This window comes from Myotis yumanensis, unplaced genomic scaffold, assembly GCF_028538775.1.
Source record: "Myotis yumanensis isolate MYYU_CA2020_CCGP unplaced genomic scaffold, mMyoYum1.0.hap1 SCAF_5, whole genome shotgun sequence".
Classification (NCBI taxonomy): Eukaryota; Metazoa; Chordata; class Mammalia; order Chiroptera; family Vespertilionidae; genus Myotis; species Myotis yumanensis.
The window spans coordinates 104364301-104384585 of record NW_027223756.1 but is presented as its reverse complement, the minus strand read 5'-3'; the positions used below and the strand labels follow the sequence as shown (position 1 = coordinate 104384585).

Genomic DNA, 20285 nt, shown 5'->3' with positions numbered 1-20285 from the left:
CGGCAGCCGCCCCACCAGCCTGGGTCTGCCCGCGGGAATGCGGGTCCCTGGCAACCCGCCAGCCCCAGTCTGCCAGCGGGAGCGGGTTGGGGGCCTCTGCCTCCCCAGCCTTGGTCTGCTGGCAGCAGCTGGTCTGGGGGGCGTGACTGTGGGCGGAAGCTGAAGCCGCCAGGTCAGCCCCGGTCTGCTGGTGGGAGAGCCCGTTGGGGTCTTGGCCAGTAGGGGACAGCTGCGGTCACACCCCGCCAGCCCTGGGTTGGGTCGTCTGCCATCCAGGTCACAGATAGCAGGCCTGGATGGCGGAGGGGCAGGCACGATGGACTGCCCCATCCTGCCGGCAATATGCAAATTAGCTGCCGTCTTGGTTGGCGGTTAACCGCCATCTTTGCTGACAGCTAATTTGCATATTGCCGGTGATTAGCCAATGGGAAGGGTAGCGGTTGTACACCAATTACCATGTTTCTCTTTTATTAGTGTAGATGTTTACTTTGAATTTATATTAGTTCACACAAACACTCCATCCATGCTTTTGTTCCGGCCCTCCGGTCCAGTTTAAGAACCCATTGTGGCCCTCGAGTCAAAAAGTTTGCCCACCCCTGCTCTAGCCCTAACCGGTTTGGCTCAGTGGATAGAGCATCAGCCTGTGGATGGGAGGGTCTTGGGTTCGAATCCGGTCAAGGGCATGTATCTTGGTTGAGGGCACATCCCCAGTGGGGAGGGGGGTGTGCAGGAGGCAGCTGATCCATGTTTCTCTCTCATCGATGTTTCTAACTCTCTATCCCTCTCCCTTCCTCTCTGTAAAAAAATCAATAAAATTAAATTAAAAAAAGAAAGAAATGATGGTCTAGAACAGTGGTCGGCAAACTGCGGCTCAGCAAACCGTGGCTTGAGAGCCACATGCGGCTCTTTGGCCCCTTAAGTGTGGCTCTTCCACAAAATACCGACTTCTGCGCATGGGCCACGAAGTTTCAATTGCACTGTACGTGCGCGCCCGCATGTGGTATTTTGTGGAACAGCCACACTCAAGGGGCCAAAGAGCCACATGTGGCTTCTGAGCCGCAGTTTGCCAACTGCGGGTCTAGGACCAAGTGCGACTTCTTAGCTCAGGGAAGACCTGAAAGGCGGGCCGGGATTGGACCCAGAGATGCCGGCTTCCTGGCCGGCGATGCCACACATCAGGTCTGAAAACTCAACATAAAGATGCTGTGTCTCCGTGAAGCTGCGGTGCAACCACGCCAAGACGTCGGCTGCCTTGTCGTCCCTCTGCCAGGAGCCTGTGCCAGGAGCTCCGCAGCTCTGTGACCGGGCGCTGGACGTGCCGGGGCTGCGGGTCCAGGAGGGAGTCTGCAGGGCGCCCTGCACCCCGCGCCCCGTGCCCACTGGCCAGGACCCAGGGGTGGGGTCGCACAAGGCTCCCTCCCCGCTGCTCTCAGGCCTCCCTGGGCCCCAGGGAGTGACCCTGTGGAACAGAGCTCCCGGGGGCTGGCAGGAACAGGGCCACGGCCTCGCCCTCCCGAGCAGGCCCCACCCCGGGCGGTGCCACCTGAAGACGTCACCTGTGCCGTCCTCGGGTGTCCAGGCCCCGTGGTCACTGACGGGCCACACCTGTGCTTGTCACATCTTCATGTTAAGGTCACCGAGTAGGACTGCCCTCCTGCCTGCCAGCCGCCTGGGCTCCTCGGTATCCAGTTTCCTTCATGAGAAAAGGGCCTTGGAGCCCGCGGGGGGCTGGTCCCTGTTTGCCCTGCCCTCCCCCCCGCACTGGCCTCGCACCACCTTCCGGTCATGGTCCGTCCGCTCGGCTCAGGACGGACAGGGACGTGGACACACGGGAGAGAGATGAAGCTAATGAGCTGACGCTCTGCAATCAGAACCCGCTTCTGACCTGTCACCCTAACCCAACCCCCCCCAACCCCACCCCCTCTTACCTCACCCCCTCCTACCCCACCCTCTCCTACCCCACCCCTCCTAACCCTCCTCCTAACCCACCCCTCCTAACCTCCCCTCCTCCTAAGCCCCCTCCTAACCCACCCCCGGTCCTCAGTCTCCGTAACTCACCTCTGCCCCCGCCACCATGGCTGTGTCAGCGGGCGAAGCCTGTCGTTTGCTTCGTTTAGCTGGGCATCGCTGCACTTGGGTACCGTTTGGCCGGCCCTCCAGCCGCCACCGTGCAGCCGGCATGAAACGTCGCCAACTTGTCAACATTTCCTAAATTACAACAATAGAACCGCAGCCAAGAAATAAATGATCAAACCACAAACTAAGGCCCTGGCCAGTTTGGCTCAGTGGATAGAGCATTGGCCTGCAGACTGAAGGGTCCTGGGTTCGATTCCCACTCAGGGCACATGCCAGGGTTGCGGGCTGGATCCCCAGTGAGGGGTGTGCAGGAGGCAGCCGATCCATGATTCTCTCTCATCATTGATGTTTCTCTCTCTCCCTCCCTCTCACTTCGTCTCTGAAATCAACAAAAATATATTTTTAAAAAAACTAAGTTTAAAGCTTAGAAATTGCCAGGTGTGAGTCTACAATGGATGGTGCAGTCGCATGGACCTCAGCGATCGTGTCACTTTTACGATGACCATCAGCCCAACACGGGGCTCCAGGCAGAGCCCTGGACACAGCCCCCGGCGGCTACCCAGCTGCGGGACCCTCTCCCTCCTCCGGACACAGACCGGGCTGCCCTGTGCAGCTAACGGAGCGGGACCCCACCTCCCATCCGGGTTTGGGCTCTGAGATGTGTGGAGAGAGGGCCACCCCTAACACGCAGGACGGACCGTCCGTTTCTCCCCACCGGACCCACGGCCACCGGGCCGCCGGCTGAGCTTGGCCACAGGTCACGGCTAGAAAGACTAGAAAGCGTGTGGAGTTGCGAGGTTGGTGCCGCCACCACCACGGAACGTCCACGCCCCTGAGCCGGGCGTGAAGTGAAAATGTCCCTGTGTTTTCGTGTTTGGAGGATTTTTATCACGTGGCCCAAAGGCCTTCGCTGCGCAGCCAGAGTCTCGGTCGCCTCCCGCCGCCATGGCCCAGCCTCGGCGCGCAGGTGGGGGGATCACTGGCCCCCGACCGCCCTCCCCACATGGCAGTTCCAGGTGCACAACGTAATGCTCCACACGTGTCCGCGCTGTGCCGTGGTCCACCCGGGAGGCACCACGGCGGCAGCTTTCCTCATGGTGGGAGCCGGGAGGACCTGCCCTCTTAGCCACTTCCACACACACAGGGCGGTGTTGTCGTGGTCGCCTCGCTGCGAGGACGTCCCCACGGCCGAGCCGGCTGATACCCGGCGTGTGGGCCTCGCCTTCCCCCATCCCGGGTGCCAGCTGACCTCCCCCCCCCCACCTGCCCTCCGGGTCTACGGTTTGCTGCTCCTTTGCTCTGCAGATCCCGCTGTCAGTCTTTCTCCGTCTGACTTAGTTCATGAGTTTTTTTTAAAGCCCCTGTGGTTGGAGGTCTGAGTGGCGAACCCAGAAGTCGGGGTGCTGACCGGGCACCGCCCTCTTTCAGTTGTCATGACGACTGCATTAGACAAATGAGAGCACAGATAAGCCCACACACACTGAGCATTTGTGTCCTCATATTGTGACATCGGACTGAAAGCAGACGGACTAGTTCGTGTCTTTAAAGATTTATTGCTGCCTTGGGCGGTGATGAAATAGGACTCCCCAGAGAGGCGGCTTCGGGGCGCGGGGCTCAAGGCTTTTCCTGGTTTAACCTCCTATTCATCTCACCAAGCCCTTCACAGATCAGACCATTTCCCTATGGCAGTGACGGCGAACCTTTTGAGCTCGGCGTGTCAGCATTTTGAAAAACCCTAACTTAACTCTGGTGCCGTGTCACATATAGAAATTTTTTGACGTTTGCAACCATAGTAAAACAAAGACTTATGTTTTTGATATTTATTTTATATATTTAAATGCCATTTAACAAAGAAAAATCAACCCAAAAAATGAGTTCGCATGTCACCTCTGACACGCGTGTCATAGGTTCGCCATCACTGCTCTAGAGCCGCTGCCTGGGTCATTCCAAACCCTCCCCGTGGTGGCACCGGCCCTCCCATAGCCTCTGCCCTCGCCCACCCCCACCCGCCTCTACCTCCCTGAAACCACGCCTGGGTCCCCGATGACTCTGTGGTTCCCTCTCCCTTCCCCGCCCTCTCGCTCCCCAGCCCCTTCCTCCTCTTCTTCCTCCTCCTCCTAACCTCTCCTACCCCTCCCTCCCCTGCCCCTCCCTCCTCCCACCCCTCCCTTCCTGTCCTTCCTCCTCCTCCATCTTCCTCCCTCCATCTGCCCCTCCTTCTGCCTGATCTTCCTGGGAAAAATGGCAAACCCATTTTAAAAATATATATTATTATTAATTTCAGAGAGGAAGGGAGAGGGAGAGGGAGAGAGAAACATCAATGATGAGAGAGAATCATGGATCGGCTGCCTCCTGCACGCCCCACGCTGGGGATCGAGCCCACAACCCAGGCCTGTGCCCTTGACCAGGAATGGAACCTTGACCTCCCGGTTCATAGGTCGATGCTCAACCCCTGAGCCACGCCAACCGGGCTCCCACTTTTGTTTGTAAGCTTCTCAGGAAGGTTTTGGGGGATGTCCCTCCTCCGCTCACAGGCTGGTCCCGTTTCTCCTCTCCTCCACGTCACATAGTGTTTGTGCTTTAGTTGTTGGTCCTGACCCTGTGGGGCGGGGTGGGGGTCACCCCACATCCCTGCCGGGTGTGGGGTGCTCAGGGGCCGAGGTCCGTGGGTGAGGGCGGCTGGCAGAGGTGCCGGTACTGGCACCGAGGGTGCAGCGATGGCTCACGGCCCGCCCGGCTCTGCGGTGAAGGGGACAAGGGGACGGCCCTCCAGGCAGATACCCCCTGCCCGGGCGCAGACCAGGGACGCGGTCGGTGTGGGGGCCGCAGACTGGACAGCCAGCGAGAGGGGAGCAACCGGCTGCAGGGACCCAGGGCCACGTGGCTGGCTCCCGTCACCCCGGCCAACACTGTGCTGAGCAGACCACGTGACTCCCCCACCGCTGAGGCCTCCCCCCGCCCCCCCCCCCCCCCCCCCCGGCCGTGGCTGGGCGTGGGGACCGGACCGACTTGGGGCAGCTGCTCGGACGCCTTCCCTTCCGTCTGCCTCCTGCTCAGCCACTGTCCCAGCGAGTCTCCCTCGGGGTCCTCAGGATGCACACTGGACCCTACAGCCCGGGGGGGGGGGCGGGGGGGGGGGCCGCCCGCTGTAACGGGGAGTCCTCTGCGCTGAGAATCCCAACAAGCGTCCCAGACACACCTGCCGACCCCATGTCTTCCGTGACCTCACGGCCTTTCAGGCGACGTGCGCAGAACCGAACCCACCCTTCCTCCCTCATCACCGGCAACAAAGGCCGCCCTGCTGTCCTCCGCTCACTCCCTGCCCCCACCTCCCCCTGGACGCTGCTGCTCTGGACAGCATCTCGGTGAGCCAGCCCCGCCCTGAGTGGCACCGATGCCCTTCCCATCCCCAGTCACCCCCGGGGCACGCGCCCCGTCGCTCGGTAACTTCCTGTCTGGTCTCTGCACTGCAGTCCGGCATCTCTCCTGAAGCCCCTTCTCTGTGGCCGCCACTCGATGGCGGTAGGAGCTCCCGCCGCAGCCAAGAAGACCTGCCTGAGTCCTGGCTTCCTCTCCGCACCCCTCCTGCCTCGCCCCCTCCCTCCCTCCCTCCTCGGACACTGCGGCCTCCTGTGCGCCCAAAAGTGGGCCGGACTCAGCAGGCGGCGGAAGACAGACACGTGTCTCCCTGCCACCTGTCTCGTGGGCTCAGGACTCGGGGCTCTGCCGTGTCACGTGTCACGCTGGGTCCCCGCGGCCTGCACGTGGCTGGAACAGAGCAGCCAGCAGCAGCCCTGGATCAGCAGGTCGGGGGGACGGTGCCGCCAACGGAAGCAGAGGACACCCTGGGGAACTACCGTTCCTGAAAGCCTGCCCTTCGCCGGCCCCAAGTTACACCTGCAAGTCCTTCTCTCGCCCGTTTGCAGGCGCCAACGCTCTCTGCCTTAAGGGCAGTGGCAAGGGGACGAGGTCGCGGCTGTGAAGGGACAGAGCCAGGGACAGAGCCCTTGCTGAGGACCCGGGGCCACGCCTCCGTCCCCACACTACCCTCCGGCCACCAGCGCCCTGTCTCTGGCTCCGGCTCCCGCGGGGACCAGCACGCACGGCCCTGTCCTGTGGTCGCCCCCGAATCCACCTAAAATGCTGCCGTCGAGCCCTGCGGACCCGGCGAGCTCGAGGAGAAACCCCGGGACGCTGTGGAAGGACGTTTGGGCTCCACGAGGAGGCATGGGCAGCGGGGACAGAGGGGAAGGCGGCTCAGAGCCAATCCCAGGCTGAGGGCAGACTCCCCCCAGGAAGGGACTCCCGGCTCATCTCTGGACCCGGAGGACAGAGTCAGCACTTTCACGCGGATGGGCCAGTTTCCATGCCCTCGTCACCGCCTGGTTAACTACCTGTGGGCCCGGGCGGCCCGGTGACCTGGGCTTGGCCACCCCCCGGGCCCTGGTGGAGTCTGTGTCCTCCTGAAGGTCACTGCTCGGCAGGAGGCCCAGCGGGCGGGGCGAGGGCTGAGGAGGGGTGGGCGCCCCGTCCCCCCTGAACCCCTATCCCCCATCGCCCCATCGCCCCGTCCCCCCGTACCCCATCGACCCAGCTCAGTGCCCAAGGAAGACCTGGAGGCGGCTCTGAGCTCCGCTGACACACAGGTCCTTGCCAAGGTCAAGTTCAGGGTCGACAGGGTCTGCTGAGCTCGACCATGGAAGGTGTTTGGAGTAAGAATTGCAGGAAACGGGCTCCTGTCCCCTAAGCAGCTGGTCTCCCTGCTCCTTCCTGCCCGTTCCTGCCCCGCCCTCCTGTGCCCGACCTCCCTGCACCTCGCGGCCTAAATGTCACCCACTCACCGCCTTGGGGTGCGGAGCCGCTGGGCCCCGTCTGCCCGGGACCCTGGCCTGGCATGGGGAGTGCATGGGGCTCGCCCGCGGCCGCTCTGCAAGGCTTTGTGCCTGGACCAGGTCGGCCATGGCTGTGGTTTGCCGGCTGCTGTGTGGACGGTGGAAAGCAGAGACCGGCAAGGAAGGAAGAGATAAGGGGTGCGCAGGGGGAGACCTGCAGCAGAGCATTCTGGGAAGGAGGAAGGTCACCACAAGGTTTCTGAGGCGAGCCACGCCTGGCACTTGGAGGAGCCACAGGAGCCCAGTGTGCGGGCAGCAGAGGGTAGGGGAGGGCAGAGAAGGGGAGGGGAGGGGAGGGGAGGGCAGAGGAGGGGAGGGCAGGGGAGAACAGGTTAGGGCAGAGGAGGGGAGGGGAGGGCAGGTGAGAACAGGTGAGGCCAGAGGAGGAGAGGGGAGGGGAGGGGAGGGGAGGGGAGGGGAGGGAAGGGCAGGGGAGGGCAGGTGAGAACAGGTGAGGGCAGAGGAGGGGAGGGGAGGGGAGGGGGAGAACAGGTGAGGGCAGGGCAGAGGCAGGAGGCGGGGAGAGGCGAGAAAGGGGCGGATTCCTCTGCGTGGGGAGCTGAGACCTGAGCGGGCGATGTCGCTGTCCACAGAGGCCAGCCCGTCCCGGGAGGAGGGTCCCGGGAGGAGGGTGTCTGGCCACAGCAGTCAGCGTGGGGCGCCCTCAGAGCCGCTTGAACTGGGGGGCCGCGAGCATTGGCGACTGAGACGGGCAGAACGCTTCGAGGACCGAGGACAGCGCGGCCCGTGCGAGGCTCTGGGTGCCCGGCCTTTGTGGCCCTCAGCCCTCGGGCACCGAGCCTCCCCCAGGTGCCTGACTGCCAGGACGTGAGGGTCTGGTTGATGGCAGGACGGGGGTGTCCGAGGAGCCACCGTCCCTGCAGCTCAGTGGTCACACTCGGGTGTCACACTCGGTGGTCAGTTCTTACACCTCTTTCCTGGAGACACGGGAGGGACCCCAAAATCAACGCTGGCGGGAATGAGAGTCCTCCCGCCGCCTGCCCTGCAGCCCAACAGCACCCCTGTCTTTTTCTTTTTCTTTTTTTCTTTTTTAATAGATATTTTTCTTGATTTCAGAGAGGAGGGGAGAAGGAGAGAGAGAACCATGGATGAGAGAGACACATCCATCAGCCGCTTCCTGCACGCCCCACACGGGATCGAGCTTGCAACCCGAGCCTGTGCCCTGACCAGGAATCGAACCCAGGACCTCCTGGTTCCTAGATCGATGCTCAACCCCTGAGCCATGCCTGCCGGCCGGGGGAAGCACCTCTGTCTTGATCTGATTCCGGCCTCAGGACCCCGAGCCCTCGACGACCCCACAGAACTGGGTTGGACCCTCCCGGGGGCTCTTCACTTGAGCTGCGTCCGTTTGCCTGTTGTCCCTGCCATGGGTGCTGGTCACCACTCCGTGGAGAGAGTCGCGTGTAAAACCCCCGTGAAGTCCCTCCATGACTGTGGCTCGGCCCTGGGCTGAAGGGAGGCAGGGACGGCCCCCAGGAGGTGGGTGGCGAGCTCCGAGCCCCTCGGGTGGGAGGGGAGGGGCCGGCCCGGCGCTGTGACCACTCGTGACATTCTCCTTCTGTGCCCCCAGAAGGGCGGCCACAATCAGGCTGTGTTGGGATGAAATGTGCATTTGTCCGGCCCCAGGCCTGGCCCTCAATACCCCTTTGTGAGGCGACGTCCCTGAGCCCGCCTTTGTCCCCCGGAACGCGCCGCGCACAAGGGCCTTCAGAGCAGCTGGGCGGGCGGAAGCGCTGGCCCTTTGTCCGGGGCCAAGTGCGCGTCCGTCCGCACCTGACGGGACCTTCGGGGAGGCCGAGGCTCCCAGCATCACAGAGAAAGGCCTCCCGGCCCCGCCGAGGAGGGAGCGTCTGCTGGGGGTCGGGGCCCGGCACACGGGGACCCCTTCCTGGGCTGTTGGTGAGGAATTCCAGTGGAAAACTGTACAATGGTTCCAAACGGCACATGTTCTCCTGGAAATAGCTTCTGTTTGCGATTTTTTTTTAAAAAAAAAGCTTTCTTTTTTAAAAAAAATATTTTTTTATTGATTTCAGAGAGGAAGGGAGAGGGAGAAAGAGATAGAAACATCAGTGATGAGAGAGAATCATTGATGGGCTGCCTCCTGCACGCCCCCCACTGGGGACCGAGCCCGCACAACCCAGGAATCCAACCGTGACCTCCTGGTTCACAGGTGAACGCTCCAACCACTGAGCCACGCCAGCCGGGCTCAACGGTGTTTTTGAAAGCGATGCTCTTGGAACGAGTGATGTTTGGCATGTGCGGCTCACTCCATCCCTGCGCCTCCCCTGGGCACCTGCGGTCACCCCCCGATCAAGGGGCAGGGTTTGGGGAGGGCGCTGTTCCCATGTCCCTCCCCTCCTCTGCCCTCACCTGTTCTCCCCTCCCCTCCCCTCCTCCACCCTCCCCTCCCCTCCCCATGTCCCTCCTGCCGGGCCCAGCGCTCCTGACCCCGAGCTGCCCTGCCCCCAATCCCTCCCTGCCCCCTAGGGAGGGGGCGTCTCTGCAGAGAGAAGAGAGCAGGACCCGTTCCTCCACGCCCCCAGGCCCTGACACAGGACACGGCTCAACCCGAGGGAAGTCCCTCCCTGCCGGCAGAGACTGGGCCCCAGACTCAGACCGCCTCCAGGATCCCTTCACCACCATCTCAGCTTTGAAACTACACGTATTTGGCTTTCTTTAGACCAGCGGTTCTCAACCTGTGGGTCGCGACCCCTTTGGCGGTTGAACGACCCTTTCACAGCGGTCGCCTAAGACCATCCTGCATCTCAGATATTTACATGACAATTCATCACAGCAGCAACATGACAGTTATGAAGTAGCAACGAAAATAGTTTTATGATTGGGTCACACCATGAGGAGCTGTATTCAAAGGGCCAGAAGGTTGAGAACCACTGCTTTAGACAAAGAGAATGGAAATACCAGGAGAAATACCTGATTGTTATTAGAAACTCGGTGAGAATAAAACTCACAAGACACGAAAACTTTAGGCATTTAAAATTCTAGTTTCATGCTGGAGTTTTGGGTGCTTTCTCGTGTGTCCTGTGCACAGTGCAGGACGGAGGCTGACCTGCCCCACACACCGCCCTGGGCCTGGCTCAGAGGCGCACGCTGCCCTCCGATCGCCCCGATGCCTCGCCCTCCAGCTCCCACGCCCTCCGCTCTACACAGCACGAACACGGCAGCAGTGCCGGGAGTCACCCTGGGCGCCGGGAGGAGCCCTCCCTGGCTGTCAGAGGCCGAGGGGCAGCAGGAAACAGGCTGTCACATCGCCTGTAGCCATCACGTCACGGCTCACCGAGGGTGGCTTCTGTGACGTGGGGAATGCCCAGGGCATGGCCCCCCGTGTCTGCCTGCAGAGAGTGGTCACCACCACCATCCCCCCCTCCTGCCCCGGAGCGGCGTGGCGTCCGGGCTGCACACTGCTCCCCAGCCTCCTCCTCGGACAGGCCGTGTCCCACAGCTTTCCTCTGCCTCCGAGTCGAATCGGTGAAGCACCCACTGCCTCCTTCACGAGCAGCCCCCGTGCCCTCTCCTGGCGCCAGGTGCGCATCCTCCACGCAGGCCCCGGCCGGGCGCACACCTGGAGCGTGATGTCACAGTCAGTGCTCCGCCCGCCTGGATTATGATGTCACACAGCCAGCGCCCCGCCCAGCTCACCTCTGCCTGCCCCACATAGGTCTTCCCGCAGACTTACCAAGTGAGCGCTCTCTCTCTCTCTCTCTCTTTCTCTCTCTCTCACCACTGCATCCTCTCCAGCCAGAGCTTCAGGAGGAGGTTTCAAAGACGAATGGAGGCCCCGTGTCCCTGCACTTAAGTTACGTAACAGGGTGATGACAGACACCCCTCGGTAAGTCGGGGCTCCCCCACCAGGGTCGAGGCAGCCCCCGTGGAGCCAGAGCCTGTCGGGTGGGTCTAAGGGCCGTGGCGAGGCCTCCTCTGGGTGGGTCTTCCCCGTGGGCCTGTGCTAACGCCGGTTTCTCGCTGATGGCTGAGCCCAGCAGGACCCCGTGGCCTCAGGAGCCGCAGCGGGCGGAGCAGGAGTGGCCTTAGCACTGGACGTCTGGCCGGCTGGCCACTCCTTTCAGTCTGACCCAAGGAGCCTGGCAGGCGCCTGCTGTTGGGACGGGTGAGCTGAGCTGAGAGCCTGGGCCCGGGGTTTAAGTCTGAGCAGGAGACCTGGGGACCGTGGGCATGAACACACCTCGGGCAGTTCCCACTGGGAACCGGCTCGGGACGGGGCTTCCTGGGCTCCTGCTCAGGGGGAGCACACGGGACCGGGGGCTTGGTGCCAAGTGGGCCGGTGGCCGTGTCCTTGGGCACCCCGGGCGGCCCTCCAGCGGGTCCCCCTTTCCAGAAGCCGTGCCAGGCCAGGCACAACCCCCGGCCCCCGGCCCGTCGCCAGGGCCCCGTCCAAAGTCATAACGCGCCTGTCCTCTAAGCACATCACCTGGAGAATCGCGGCTCCTCCGGGCAGGTTAGGTGCTCGGGTTCTCTGGCCCTCACGCCACCTTGGACCTGAACGTGGCCACAGGTGGACGCGATGACCGGGGAGCAGAGCCTCGCGCAGGGAGGAGGGGACCGGCGAGAGGAAGCTGAGCGCCTACCGCCGCCACGGCCGCCACGGAAAGAGACCACGTTCCACACGGGACACCCCCACGTGTCCCTGTTCCCCGTCACGCGTGAATCATAACAAAACTTCAGTTTTCCACTCAGAGCACGTTCCTTATTATTTTATCCTATTCCATCCCTGTATTTCCTCTTTCCTGTGGAGGAAAAGCACCCGCCTGTTTACTTTTGAGCCACAAATTCAAGCAAACGTGTGTTCACGGGTGTAACAATTTGAACGTCTAAACTCACTGATACGGGAGGAGCAGGGAGCGACACAGCAGTGAGCTGGGGACACGGAAACTGGAATGGTTTCGCCCGGAGGTTGTCCCCACGGCCAAGTGGCCCACACTCGCCGGCGCTGCTGGGCCCAAGCCCGGCACGAGGCTCGCCCTGCGGCCACACCTGGCGGGGTCCATCTCCGGCCGAAAGGAACGAGTGAATGTCTCCTTGATAAACACTAGCTGCCTTCCTCAGAACTCACGTCCGTCGCAGCTCAGCCAAGAATGGCCACACGTGAACAGGCAAGAATCCGACCCTCGTTCACGTTTGTCTCGGACGGACGCGCTCACGGTGCTCGGATTTCCCACACTGGGACGCGGACACAGCCAGTGCCCGATGTCCGCGCTTGCAACAGCGCCAGAGATGCGGGCCCCGGATGCGGCGGCCCCCGGCCACAGGAACACAGATTAAACCACTGGTCACTCTGCCGACGGCTCTTCCTGCAGCCCCTGCAGCCACCGTGAGCACATGGCTGGGTTCCCACCGGGGACCGAGCACAGAGGACGGCGCCCTCCTGGCCGGGCTCAGCTGTGGCTCCTGCTCCTCCCCCTGGGCATGTGGTGAGCGCCTGGCCCGTGCAGAGGACACGCCCCCACCTGGGACCGGCCACGCGAGGGCATGGCTATGCTGGTGGAGCCCTGCAATCCGGGGCATCTCTGCCACAGTTTTCACCCCAATGGCCTCATAGGGACCCGCTGGGGGCACCTCCTCCCAGATGGACATTTACGCGCATTTTACCGCCTTAACCAGCGCTGCCGTCCGGAGCGAGCAGGGCCCAGAGCCCGCAGCGGTCGGGACGTGTGCATTCACCTGCGGGGCTCTCTGCCCCCTCGAATGTGACCTCGGTTGTGAGTCATAGGCAAGGCCCCGCAGCGGGACTGGACTGGACCAGCGACGGGTGAACCTCAGCCACGCTCTCAGAGCAATAAACGCCTTTACGGTGGGCATGTCCGCGGGGCAAATACCTTCATATTCCTCACTCCTAGGTTCTCTGGACACGGGGCTCGTGCTGCCCATGGAAACCATTGTTTTTAAGTCAATGTTTGAGAACATGAGGGTTCGTAGTTCTTCCACTACCGCGTTTTAGCAGAACAGACTGGTGAAGAAATGGAAATGTCGCCGTACAAGTTACTGAAAGTCTGGAAGCCCAGGTCCGCGGAGCGATGGCCAGGGTTACAGGAGGCTGGGAGGCTCGTCTGTGGCCACGAGGTCCGTGTGGCAGCCGAGGAGCGAGAAGCCCGTCCTTCATGGCCGGGGCGGGGTTAGGGGCCTTGAGTGCAAGGGACAGAGCGTCCTCCTGGGGCAAACGACCCGGTCACGTCACCTGTGAGAGCACCGGGCCTCAGGGAGAACTCTGTTCAGCGAATAGCTGCGGACGGTCCAACAGAACGGAAGGTGGGGCGGGGGGCGCGGCTGGGGGGCCGTGTGAGGCCTGACGGTCCCCCTGCGGTGACCTGGCAGGAAGCCCAAGGACAGGCAGTCTCAGGACCTTCGGGGTCCTGTCCACCGTGACAAGGAGCTGCCCTGGGAGGTGCCATCCTCCCCTCATGCACGGACACGGACACGGACACGGACCCGTGAGCATCGCGCCTCGGCGTTCCCGCCGCCGGCTGCCTGCTCCTGCCTGCGCCCCCTCTCATCTCCCCCGCAGGGTGACCAGGGGCCTGACTCACCGTCTGGGCCTCCCACCATGCACGCTGCAGGGGGCCCGGCCCCTCCAACCCTCAGCCTGAGGCTCAGAGACGCAGCAGTGATGTGCACAGAGCTTCCGGAAGCTTCCTCCTCCCTGTGCTGGAGGACACACTGGAAGCCACTCATCCTCACCTTCGCTGCGAACCCTGCACCGGCGTCCTCAGGCGCCACTGTCAGCCACCCAGCCCGGGGAAGCGGCGACCATCAGAGGGGCAGGGCAGGGGCCACAGCGGAGACGAGAGGCCCGGGGTCTGGTGACCTCCTCCGATGCCGGGTCAGCCGCTCACAGCCGCTCCCTCTGGGTTTTCCGTGACGTTAGCCAACACCTTCCAGCCCTTTCAACCAGCTTCTCCTATGATCCCCAAACCGGCCTCGGTGATACATGTGGTCACAACACCTCTCCTGGCGGCCTGGCAGGAGTGCAAGGTGACACCAACATCCCCACACCCGGGCCCCGAAGACCTGCTCCTGCGCTGGGTCAGCGTGCTCATCCCGTGGGCCTCTCAACATTTCGACCCACATGTTTATTTATTTTAAATATATTTGTATTAATTTCAGAGAGGAAGGGAGAGGGAGAGAGAGAGAAACATCAATGATGAGAGAGAATCATGGATCAGCTGCCTCCTGCACGCCCCACACTGGGGATGGAGCCCACACCCCGGGCCTGTGCACCGACCGGGAATAGAACTGTGACCCCCTGCTTCATGGGTCGGCGCTCAACCGTGGACGGGGCCCCACGCGCCTGTTGTCAATTGTCTGACACCCGGATGGATAAGCCGCCTGCGGTTCTCAGTGTGGCTTCCCCACCTGTTGCTGTTTCCCATCAACACACAGGAGGGCCCCTCTCTCGGACAACACTTCCTGGTTATACCGACTCAGATTCATTCAAATCGGAACGGCAATCCCAGGCCATTCGAGTTCAGCATTTATTTGCATCTTGTTACCCTGACAGTGGCCTGAGCCGGCGCACCTGTGGTTCCCTTCGCACGGAGGAAGACGAGGCGGCCGCTGGGGCCTGCCGCTGCCGGGGCGCTGCGGGCAGTGTGACTGCAGGCGCGGCCGGAGAGCTGAGCCTCTCGCCCCAGGACCCTCCACAGCCTGGTCTCCTCTCCCCTCACTGTGCTGCACAGCAACGGCCCCAGGGTCCTGGTCGGTGGACAATGTGGCCTCGGACCTTTGGCCCTTCTACTGTCCAGTGTGTAATTCACAGTCATTCCATGACTGGGAAGGGGTTTGGAAATGAACTTGAATTCTTTCTTCCCCACGTGAAAGCCTTATGCACAGTCGTACGTCTGTGTGTTTTTTCAACATGTTTTTATTGATTTCAGAGAGGAAGGGAGAGGGATAGAGAGAGAGAGAAACATCAATGATGAGAGAGAATCATGGATTGGCTGCCTCTTGCACGCCTCCTACTGGGGATCAAGCCCACAACCTGGGCATGTGCCCTGACCAGGAATTGAACCGTGACCTCCTGGTTCCTAGGTGGATGCTCAACCACTGAGCCACACCGGCCGGGCGAAAACACAAGGGCAAACCTTTATGACCTCGGATTTGGCAATGGCATCTCAGATATGACACCAAAAACAACAAAAGAAAAAAATTAAGATAAATGGCGTTTCACTAAAATTAGAAACTTGTGGACCCAAGAATCTTATCAATAAAGTGAAAAGGCAGCCTGCCAAGTGCAAGAAAATGTTTGCCAACCACATACCTGATTTGTTCTAGAGCCAGAATAAAGAACTCTGGGCACTCGACAACAACAAAAAGCCAGCCCCGTAGAAAACGGACGCAGAATCTGAGTAGCCATTTCTCCCAATACACCCAAGTGGCCAAGCAGCCAAGTCCTCCGTCGTCAGGGAGATGCAGAGCTAAACCTCGGTGGGATACGCTCCGAACCCCCGGAACGGCCACTGCGAAACCGAAAAGCCAGCGAGTGAGGACGGGGAGAAGCGAGCAGGCACCTCTGCAGAAAACAGCCTGGCGGCTCCTCCAAAAGTTAAACATTGAATGACCTACCACCCGGCAATGTCACGCCCAGGCTAACACCACAAAGGACTGAAAAAGAACTCACACACACACACTCACACACACACACACACACACACACTCTCACACACACACACACACTCACTCACACACACACTCACACACACACACACACACTCACACACACACACACACACTCTCACACACACAGACACACACACTCACACACTCACACACACACAGACACACACTCACACACACTTACACACACTCACACACACACACACACTCTCACACACACAGACACACACACTCACACACACACAGACACACACTCACTCACACACACACACTCACACACACACACACACTCTCACACACACAGACACACACACTCACACACTCACACACTCACACACACACAGACACACACTCACACACACTTACACACACTCACACACACACACACACACACACACACACCTGTACTTGACTATCCACAGCGGCATTCTCCACAGCAGCTCAAAGGTGGAGACAAGCCAGGTGTCCAGCCACCGGTGAGCGGGCAAATGGAACGCGGCCCGCCCGCACGATGCAGCATTACTCAGCCGTAAAGGAGTGCGTGCCACCTGCTGGAATGTGGATGTGGGAAATGTGACGCTACGTGAAAGACGCCGGACACGCACAGAAGGACACACGGGTTGTATGATCCTCTTCACGTGGGACACCCAGACGAGGGAGGTGGCTGGTGCCAGGCCTCGGAGCCCGGGAAGCGGGGGTGACGCCCTGTAGGCGCCCATTTCTGTGGGAGGGAAGGGAGTGTGTTTAACTTGGCGGGTGTGCAGGTCACACATCAGCCAGGACAGGCTCAATGCCACGGAAGTGCACACTTCGAAGTGGCCCATCTCATGCTCTAGAGGGTTCGCCTCAATAGACAGTGAACAACGATGGGGTGCGTTTTTATCTGACGAGGCTAGAGAAGTAGAAGGCCCCGAGAGCAGAGAGAATGATTAATGAAGCCGGCAGTCTCCGGGCGGGCGGATCAGGAAGTGGGATGGAAAGGAGAGGCCGATGGGAGGTGGTGGATGGTGACCGCGGTCGCAGACCCAGAAGGTCAGGGCCCTGTGAAGAGCTTTGCCGATGGGTGTGGGGATCTCGGTGGAGTGAAGAGGTGCCTGGACGGCACCAGTAACAAACCTGACAGAAGAGGAAACGGCAAATCCGAACGGCTCTGCGCCTTGTCCAAAACTCGGCTCCACAACGAGGGCGCTCCGAGGACCGTGTCCCTGCCGAAACCCATAAACGCTAAGGAAGAGCCGTCTACGCAACCTCTTCACCAGACAAAGGTGCAGATCTCGTATTCAAAGGGTTTTCCGTAGATGGCGTGACCCTATCACGAGGATGGGACAGAGAGACGGCAAGTACAACCACAGACCCCTCCCCCTCCCCACAGTGAGGAGACTGCCGCCCACGCTGTGTGCATCCACCCAGGGCTGCATCCGGACTGGAGTGTCATCACCCACCCCCTCTCACGTGACACGTTTCCCATCAAATATAATGGGAACCATGCATACCTGGGGCAGGTCTTCCTACCGGGCGGAGGAGGAACACTGAGAATGAGGAATTCGAGTGCCTGTTGGCCAGACTTAACCAATGTTGCTACAGAGAAGTGAGAACGCCAGGGCAGTGGCATCATAACCAATGCTACTATAGAGAAGCAGGAATCTATATATATAAAAGCCTAATATGCAAATTTTCCCCGCAGGAGTACAACCGGGAGACTGATCGCTCGCTATGACATGCGCTGACCACCAGGGGGTGGCGTGGAACAAAGGGAGGCCCCGGCTGGCAGCCAGAGGCCCCAATTGGCCCTGATCGCCGGCCAGGCCAAGGGACCCTACCTGTGCACGAATTTCATGCACCGGGCCTCTAGTTCCACATGATAACCAACATGGCAATAGAGAAACAGGAATTCTAGGGCAATAGAATCATAACCAATGCTGTTATAGAGCAGCAAGAATTCAAGGGGCGCTGGCATTGCCGTAACACAAACCACAGGGGAGGATGGAATGTCAATACAGACTGTAACTTAGCTTACTCATAGGCTTCCAGGAGCAGCGATGGCTCGGCACCTGCGATGGCTCCTGCCCAGGTGGTCAGAGCAGGCGTGCCTTGTTCGACTTTACCATCATGGAGCCCGAACATCTGAAGTCCAGATGCGGCTGAGGAGTGAGCCATGTCCCTAAATCTCGCCAGCACGGTTCTAAGATGGAAAAGAAATAACCCTACTGAGCGCAGGACCTGCTGTTGTCCAGCAGGTGATGTTTCTCCCAGGCGAATGCTTCGAAGAGACCATCAAAAGAATCCCTAGGTTCAGACACACCTATTGTCAGCAATTTTTCCCTTGCGAAATTGTATTTATTTTTCTTAACGACACCTCATTCATCTCATTACACATCTGAGTGCACCTAGTGAGTGAAGAGGGAGTGGATTTCATGTTTATGACTCGTCATTGAATCGGCACTTGGTTAAATCCTACTTATTTATTACTGCCTGTTGGCCAGACTTAACCGGTCCACACGGGGGTCTCCCTGTCACTTTGGTTGCCGTCATGTCATCGTGACGGGAGCTCAGTTGAGCAGGTCAGGGGCTGGTGCACCCCTGGGTGACACAGCTTATCTTCTGAGGTGGCCAAAGCAAGACGTGTTTCCAGAATGCCCTCGTCATGTGGCTGCGGGATGGGAAAATGAAGCCGCCGCCCGCAGGAGTGAGGCGAGTCCCACCCCCGGCCACCCTCCTGCATCTACTGAACCAGCCATCCTGTGCTGGAGACATCACCCGGCCCCACCCAGACCGTGGGAGCAGGAGTCCGCTCCCTCGCAGCCAGGGCATGCGGGCAGTGTCGGCTGCGGTGTTTGCCGTTTCGACAGCATTGTTTTTTCTTGCCTGCTGTCGCCATGTGCAGAAGTCATTGTTCAGTGCCAGCTGGCGCTTGCCACACTGCTTCTGGTCTCGTAACTTATTTCTTCAGCAAGTTACATCGCAGCGCGGGGAGGCCACGCGTGTGGAAGCTCACGGGGAGGTTTGTTCTTGCCCCTCCCATGTGCACGCTCCTGCTCCTACGTCCTCACCCATCTCGGCCGTCTCAGGTCCTCCACACTCACTGTGCAGCTCTGGGCGTAATGACTGCGCTCGCTCTCTCTCTCTCTCTCTCTCTCTCTCACACACACACACACACACGCGCGCGCGCGCGCGCGCACACACACACGCACACACACACACACACACATGCACACACACGCTTGCCTGCCTTTTGTCATCTCATCTCCTCCCTAAATGCTTCCGGTTTTACTCCTGCTTCAATTCAAGCCAGCGCGGTATTTCCTTAGATATCTGGTCGCAGGCCAGGCAAGTCTAGTCTTCTGAGTTCCTGTCTGCTTCTGCATCATCTGTCCTCCGCTAGCTGCTTGGAAGCAGCCCTCTGACACCAGCTGGGGGACAAACCGGCCCCTCAGTTCTGACACGCTCACCCACCGACAGCATCAGAGCCGCAGGGGAGGGCTGTCCTGCAAGACCCCCTTCCGGCGCCAGGGCAAGGCCTGGGCTGCTGATCAACTGGGTACAGACAGAGGTTCCCGTGACCCTCCCACTCAGAGCCTGTCCCCGGCCTGGGCTGGCACCTGGACTTCTGACCGACTGGCCAAAAACCAGAGGTTCCCACGACCCTCTCCTTGGGTTCGAATACTTTGCTGGACGGGCTCAAAGGACTCAGAGAAACAGGCGACTCGCTGGTCGCCACTTCGTTGTGAGAGGCCGTCACTCAGGAGCCAGATGAGATCGGTGCCCAGGACCAGGTGTGGGGAGCCGCCACACCGACCTGGAACCCCGCTCTTCCCGGCCGAACCCCCTGGAAACACAGATGGGGTTCGGGGATTCCGGCCGGAGGTGTCAGTACTGTCCCGGGAGCGGGAGCAGGAGAATGAGAAGATAACGCTGCGTAAGGGCTGTGGCCTGGTGACTCCAAAGTGCTGTGTTCGGGTCCAAGTCCGCTGTCTCACAAAATCACAGACTGAGTTCACGGACAGGAGGTAAGCAAAAGCCAAGTTTATTGAGAGAGAGACAGACTCCCACGAGCAGGGAGGGGACCCAAGTGGGTTGCTGCCAAAGCACTCTGTCTAGGGATATCTATATGCCCCGCTGGCTTCTGATTGGTTCTTCCCTGTAAGTTCTCTGTCTATAGGGTAGAGGGAGCTCTGTCTATAGGGTAGAGGGAGCTCTCTGTCTATAGGGTAGAGGGAGCTCTGTCTATAGGGTAGAGAGAGCTCTCTGTCTATAGGGTAGAGGGAGCTCTCTGTCTATAGGGTAGAGGGAGCTCTCTGTCTATAGGGTAGAAGGAGCTGGCTGTCTATAGGGTAGAAGGAGCTGGCTGTCTATAGGGTAGAGGGAGCTCTCTGTCTATAGGGTAGAGGGAGCTGGCTGTCTATAGGGTAGAGGGAGCTCTCTGTCTATAGGGTAGAGGGAGCTGGCTGTCTATAGGGTAGAGGGAGCTCTCTGTCTATAGGGTAGAGGGAGCTCTCTGTCTATAGGGTAGAAGGAGCTCTCTGTCTATAGGGTAGAGGGAGCTCTGTCTATAGGGTAGAGGGAGCTCTGTCTATAGGGTAGAGGGAGCTCTGTCTATAGCAGGGGCCCTCAAACTACGGCCCGCGGGCCACATGCAAATACAAATATTGT

The 20285-nt window shown here is 60.3% G+C and overlaps 1 protein-coding gene and 1 long non-coding RNA gene across 2 annotated transcripts in view; both read right to left on the bottom strand.

Moving 5' to 3' along the window:
* Positions 1-16288, bottom strand: part of UGT8 (UDP glycosyltransferase 8) — a 61410-nt gene extending 45122 nt beyond the window's left edge. The window contains exon 1 of the mRNA XM_070416885.1: positions 16241-16288. The gene's annotated coding sequence lies outside the window, so the exon portion shown is untranslated. The remainder of the gene's footprint in view (positions 1-16240) is intronic.
* On the bottom strand, positions 418-7072 carry LOC139010018 (uncharacterized). The gene is made up of 3 exons (XR_011471462.1): positions 6918-7072; positions 2059-2208; positions 418-1693 (listed from the first exon to the last, which is right to left on the bottom strand). It is a non-coding gene; the product is annotated as an uncharacterized lncRNA (long non-coding RNA).
* Positions 16289-20285: the final 3997 nt, after the last annotated feature.